Raw genomic sequence first — 6680 nt, forward strand, 5'->3', positions numbered from 1 at the left:
TGTTTTTTGGCGAGGGAGATGAAAGGGCGGAATACCGAAGGTTATTCCAACTTCTCTCCAGACCCTTCAAAAGGATCCTGCAGGGAGCAGGCGAGGGGGACCCCACGAGGAGGATCCTTTGAAATAACACCCCTCCTGTTGATCTCCTTGGCACCCGCTGGGTCCTTTCAAACACCCCCCGGCCACTTTGGTTATGTATGTCTGGATGCATGCCTCCGTTCCAGGAAATCTGTGTGTGTGTGTGTGTGTTTTCCACAGCCTGAACGTGTCTGTCTGTACACGTTCCTTGGCCTGCCTTTGTGCCAAGAATTTGGAATGTAAGACAGGGAGCGCCAGCCAGCTCCCACCGCGAGTCACACACTTTCTTTTCCCTGCCTTTGTGTTTCAAAATTTGCCCAGCTTGCCAACAGGTTGCCAAAAGCAAACGAAGGCGGAGACCCTCAATTAGGCATTTTTGCCTTAATTCACAGTTTGGTTTTGCTTTTTTTTTTTTAATGTTAATCTCTTCTGCCACTGTCTGTCTCCTGGGCAGGCTTAATTCTCCAAAAAAACTCTTGGGTTTGCTCCATTTTTGGCGTGCGTTAAGAATTGCAAGCAGCAGCATCGTTCTTCAGCGCCTGGAGGGGGTTCAAGAATTCCACGCCGGCTGGGGAATTCTGGGAGTTGAAGTCCACATGTCTTAAAGTTGCCAAGGTTGAGAAACACTGCTGTGATGGATGCCATTCACACACACGTATTGTACAAAGGCAGCCACGAGGCTTGGAAATGACCTGGTTTAGTGCGCTGCGTGTCTATAGGTGTAGCCGTTCTCGTTCTGAGCCTAAAACCTACCTTGCAGAGTGATGGTGAGCCTCAAAGCATTTTGTTGACGAGAGGCGAGTTATGAAACTGTCGACATGCGTAGTATGAAACACACACACGGTGCATAGGTGCAGTAAATGCACTGAACTCCAGGAGAAAATCTATGTGGTCGCTAGGAGTCGGCAACTTGATGCCACATAATCAAATCCCTCCCGTACATTTAGAGGTGTGGCAGGGCCCTACCCTCCCGGTTTTCCGGAAAGGACTTAAGACCTGACTCTGCCAGCTTGCAATGAGGCCATAAAGAGTTTTCATCAATTCTGGGGGTGACTGGCACCCTGATGTCACTCCTGAGTTATTCACCAATTCCATCATTTTTGGAATTTATGTATTATTTTTAAGATTGTTCTTATATTGTACTTTAATTGATTTTATCCCCTTTGCAAACCGCCCAGAGTCGCTTTTCAGCAAGATGGGCGCTGACAAATGTCATATATAAATAAATAAATATGTTTGACAGAAGCCACCCATAGGAGTGGGGGTGTATACATACGTGCACACACGCACACACCCCGTTTCTCCGTGCATGCGCATACTTACATTGAATGCATTTCCAGTAAACACACACTATATCTCTCACTGGGTGGTAATTCCTGACTTGGTCTTGGAAACTATGCCGAACGGGACCTTAGTACTCGGATGGGAAATTTGCAGGAATTCCAGCACCGGAGGCTAGACTGGGAAGCCAAGGTCGTGTCCCAGAAGCAGCAAAAGGATCCTTCGAAAGAGAATCCAGTGCAAAATGTTACAATGGGGCAAAAAAGTATTTAGTCAGCCACCAATTGTGCAAGTTCTCCCACTTAAAAAGATGAGAGAGGCCTGTAATTTTCATCATGGGTATACCTCAACTATGAGAGACAAAATGGGGGAAAAAATCCAGAAAATCACATTGTCTGATTTTCAATTTATTTGCAAATCATGGTGGAAAATAAGTATTTGGTCAATATCAAAAGTTCATCTCAATACTTTGTTATATATCCTTTGCTGGCAATGACAGAGGTCAAACGTTTTCTGTAAGTCTGCACAAGGTTTTCACACACTGTTGCTGGTATTTTGGCCCATTCCTCCATGCAGATCTCCTCTAGAGCAGTGATGTTTTGGGGCTGTCGCTGGGCAACACGGACTTTCAACTCCCTCCAAAGGTTTTCCATGGGGTTGAGATCTGGAGACCGGCTAGGCCACTCCAGGACCTTGAAATGCTTCTTACGAAGCCACTCCTTTGTTGCCCGGGCGGTGTGTTTGGGATCATTGTCATGCTGAAAGACCCAGCCATGTTTCATCTGCAGTGCCCTTGCTGATGGAAGGAGGTGTTCACTCAACATCTCACAATACATGGCCCCATTCATTCTTTCCTTTACACGGATCAGTCCTCCTGGTCCCTTTGCAGAAAAACAGCCCCAAAGCATGATGTTTCCACCCCCATGCTTCACAGTAGGGATGGAGTTCTTTGGATGCAACTCAGCATTCTCTCTCCTCCAAACACGACGAGTTGAGTTTAGACCAAAATGTTCTACTTTGGTTTCATCTGACCATATGACATTCTCCCAATCCTCTTCTGGATCATCCAAATGCTCTCTAGCAAACTTCAGATGGGCCCAGACATGTACTGGCTTAAGCAGGGGGACATATCTGGCACTGCAGGAGTTGAGTCTCTGGCAGCATAGTGTGTTACTGATGGTAGCCTTTGTTACTTTGGCCCCAGCTCTCTGCAGGTCATTCACTAGGTCCCCCCATGTGGTTCTGGGATTTTTGCTCACCGTTCTTGTGATCATTTTGACCCCACGGGGTGAGATCTTGCGTGGAGCCCCAGATCGAGGGAGATTATCAGTGGTCTTGTATGTCTTCCATTTTCTAATGATTGCTCCCACAGTTGATTTCTTCACACCAAGCTGCTTGCCTATTGCAGATTCAGTCTTCCCAGCCTGGTGCAGGTCTACAATTTTGTTTCTGGTGTCCTTCGACAGCTCTTTGGTCTTGGCCATAGTGGAGTTTGGAGTGTGACTGTTTGAGGTTGTGGACAGGTGTCTTTTATACTGATAACAAGGTCAAACAGGTGCCCTTACTACAGGTAACGAGTGGAGGACAGAGGAGCCTCTTAAAGAAGTAGTTACAGGTCTGTGGGAGCCAGACATCTTGCTTGTTTGTAGGTGACCAAATACTTATTTTCCACCATGATTTGCAAATAAATTCTTTAAAAATCAGACAATGTGATTTTCTGGATTTTTCCCCCCATTTTGTCTCTCATAGTTGAGGTATACCTATGATGAAAATTACAGGCCTCTCTCATCTTTTTAAGTGGGAGAACTTGCACAATTGGTGGCTGACTAAATACTTTTTTGCCCCACTGTATGTGTGTTTCTAGAACAGCGATGGCAAACCTTTTGGGCTCGGCGTGTCAAAAATTCGGAAAATGCCTAACTTGATTTTGCTGGCGTGTCACCCCACCCCCCTCCTGAAACAAAAGAGAAACAAATCTCTACATATTCATTTATTTAACAAAAATACATTCCAATCATGTGTGGCGCTATGTATTAGATCAAGAAACATCAAATAATTACAAAAATGAAATATGAGTAGAACAAACTGAGTTTCTTTGGTAACTCAAAGGAGAATAGTTGTTGTCAGGTGTTGGTGAACCCTGGCGTCACCCAAAACGTGGCGTGTCACCTTTGACACGCGTCACAGGTTCACCATCACTGTTCTAGAACGACGCACGTTATGCCTCTGCTCTGTGGGTTGCATGGCTGGCTGGGGAATTCTGGGAGTTGAAGTCCACACATCTTAAAGTTGACAAGGTTGAGAAATACTGCCTTAGATGCCCTAGGAAAGGTCCATTTTACATTTCTCTAGATGTCTTCCACCTAGAGGTTGAGAATTCCCCGAGATGACTTTACACGCACAACACAAGGCAAGATTTGGAAGCTGCACTTTCATGCCCTCATCTGTCAGCCTTGCGGGGTAGTCCAGACAAGAAGCACACCTGGAAGTACTAGCTCTAGGTTGATTGTAAAGTTACATGGACAGAATCTTGCAAGTCTGAAAGGATATCTCTCCCCCTCGCCTTTACAGTCCAAGAAACTAGGGAGGGTCTCTTCTGGGACGCTTGCCCCACCCCCATTCCTTTTGTGGGCTCAGCTGACGCTTATCTGTTGCCTAGTCTGCAGCTCTTCCCCCTGTCTCCCAAGGTCCTTCCCATTACATCATCACAGCCTGCCTAGACTACTTCAATGTGCTGTGTGTGGGGCTGCCCTTGAAGACTGCTTGGAAACTACAGTGGGTACAAAAGGCAGCACTCTGATATTATGTTCAAAAACTTCAGTTTTCCCTCCTGTGGCTATTTTAATTGCCCGATTGTTCTAGGGATGTTTTGACCGTCAGTTGTAAACCACTGGAGGTCCTTGACAAATTCAATGGTATACAGGGCCAATCCACAAATAAGTAAGAAATGTAGGATAGATTTCTCTCTTGAAGGTTCAGCAGCAGACTTGAGCCAAAAATTGGCATTCAGATCTTGCATCCCCCATTTTAACCAGGATGGAAGAGAGTTACCCATTTTGTTTTGCTAACATCCCAGGGAGGGGTGCAAAAAGAGACCCCCTTCTAAGGATGCGCTCCTAGTCTTTGAAACTCCCCAAGTGAAATTAAAATAGTGCTTTCTGCTGGCTGCAAACCTGTTTTATCTCCTGGACAGTGTTTAGTTCTCTGTTTTACGGAGGTGTTCTTTTAACGCCTATGCTGTGCTGTTTTGCTTTCAATTTTAGTCGTTTTACCTTGGCCTTACCTGAACATTTTTAATACTGGAACAAGAAGGATATCAAGAATAGAATACATAATAAATCAATGCAATCGGTACTTCCAGTTGCACCACCCTCCGAAACCTCCTTTCCAAGGTGTTTGTAGTAAAAAAAAACTATGGAAAATAAAAGCACGTCATAAACAAAACATCTCTATTAACCAAAAGATGATAGACCGCTGGCAGGAAAAAAAAAAAAGGAAACAGCAAAAAGATGTTCCCAAAGACCCGTTGCAAATAGCAAGAAAGGGCCTGAATCAGCCATTCTTCAATGCTGATGTGGATTAAAAGAAAGGGGAAAAAAAGCACAGCAGAACAAGTTAAAATGTATAGCGAGGAGCTGAAGGAAAAAATAGCACTGGAGGCTAGAAGATGAATAAAAAAAAAATCTCCCCCTCTGGCCCCATTTCGATCACTCCTTTAACTGCTGAAATATTTCTGAAGCTGAAATCTGTTTTGCTACAGAACAATAAATAGTGTAAGTCGCCCTGATCAGCTTCCCATGCTAATGCTGAGCACGGAACGGGCAGGAAAATTGGATTTATTTATTGAAAAGACTTAGATGACTGCCCATCTTATGGGCCGCAACCTGGGGGGCTCGCAAACCCACCACGAAAACATCAGAACCACGTACAGCCGCAACAAAACCCCCAGCACCCCCAGAGCAAATCGCTATCCGAGGTATATTAACCCAGAAATGCGCTATCAATAATGTGCAGAAGCTGAATTAATATATCAGATTTCCTATGTCTGTCGTCTCCCGTGTGGCACCACGGAGTGCCAGTATGCTCACAGACGTCTCCTTTGGCATCTGTGCCACCCTTTTTTCCCTCTGTTTAAAGCTTTTTTTGGTTTTTTTAACCGAAAGCTGGCACAGCGCAAGGCCTCATCTTCCAGCCTACGTTTTCGTTTCCAAGAATACCAGAGCCAAACAGCTTGCTTAGGAAACAGAAAAGATTGTTGGCTAAAACACAGAATACCGTTGAAACGGCTTTTCTTTTTCATATCCTGGCACAACACGCCAGCTGAGTGATGTTGGGCCAGACGCTTCCGCTCAGCCCAAGCCACCTCACAGGGTTGTTGTTGTGGGGAAAATAAGAGGAGCGGGCCTTGTGTTTGCACAAAATAAGGGTGGATATAAATCAGTAAAAATCTGCCTGCTCCCTTAAAACAGACAGACGTTGCTCCTCTGCTGTGTTTCCAGGGATAGGGGAAAATATTTGAGGCTGCTGTTCCTCTGTTGTTGTTTTTTAGCATCATGCTTTTTATTGTTGGTTAGTGATGATTTTTATTTTTGGGTGAATTGTTTTTCTGGCTTAGAACAGTGTTTCCCAGCTTTGACAACTTCCATGTATGTGGACTTCAACTCCCAGAATTCCCATCAGGGCCATGCTGGCTGTGGAATTCTGGGATTTGAAGTCCACACGTCTGAAAAGGCTTAAAGTCTTTTGAGCAGGGCAGCATATACATGTCAGTAAACGAAAGAGACATGATGAAAGAAACGTTTCAGTAGCTGCTACCTGTGGAACTCCCTGCCTGGGGAAAACAAGGCATTATTCTCTTTTTTTCCTGCTGGTTAAGAAGGCCTCCTATTTTAGAAGACATTCTTTCCCTAAACAAGGGGAACTGCCCTTGGGTTTTTGAAAGGCTGGTGGGCAGGAAATGGTTTGAAATTTGTACTGGTCTTCCTGGATGCACCTGGCTTCATAATAACCCACCTGAATGAGAGTTGCTTGGGCCAAGCCTTGAAAGGGTCAAAACTTGATCAAAACACCGTGCCCCTTCAATCCACATTCCTCACCACCGTGGGCAGGAAATACACGCATTCAAGCCCAAACCGTTAACCTCCAAGTAGAAATGCATGCTGTTAAAATCGCTGAAGTGCTTTTATTCTCTCTTGGCGTAGCACTAAAAGCCCGTAATCTGGAGTTTTCCCATCCACAGGGCTAGAATTTCGAACTTCAAAGCTTTGGGGAAAATATTATCAGCAGCAGCAGCAGCAGCAGCAGCAGCAGCAGCAGCAGCA

This window comes from Python bivittatus, unplaced genomic scaffold (genome assembly GCF_059951505.1).
Source record: "Python bivittatus isolate LINGU-HERP-01145 unplaced genomic scaffold, Pbiv_v1 ctg000580_np1212, whole genome shotgun sequence".
Classification (NCBI taxonomy): domain Eukaryota; kingdom Metazoa; phylum Chordata; class Lepidosauria; order Squamata; family Pythonidae; genus Python; species Python bivittatus.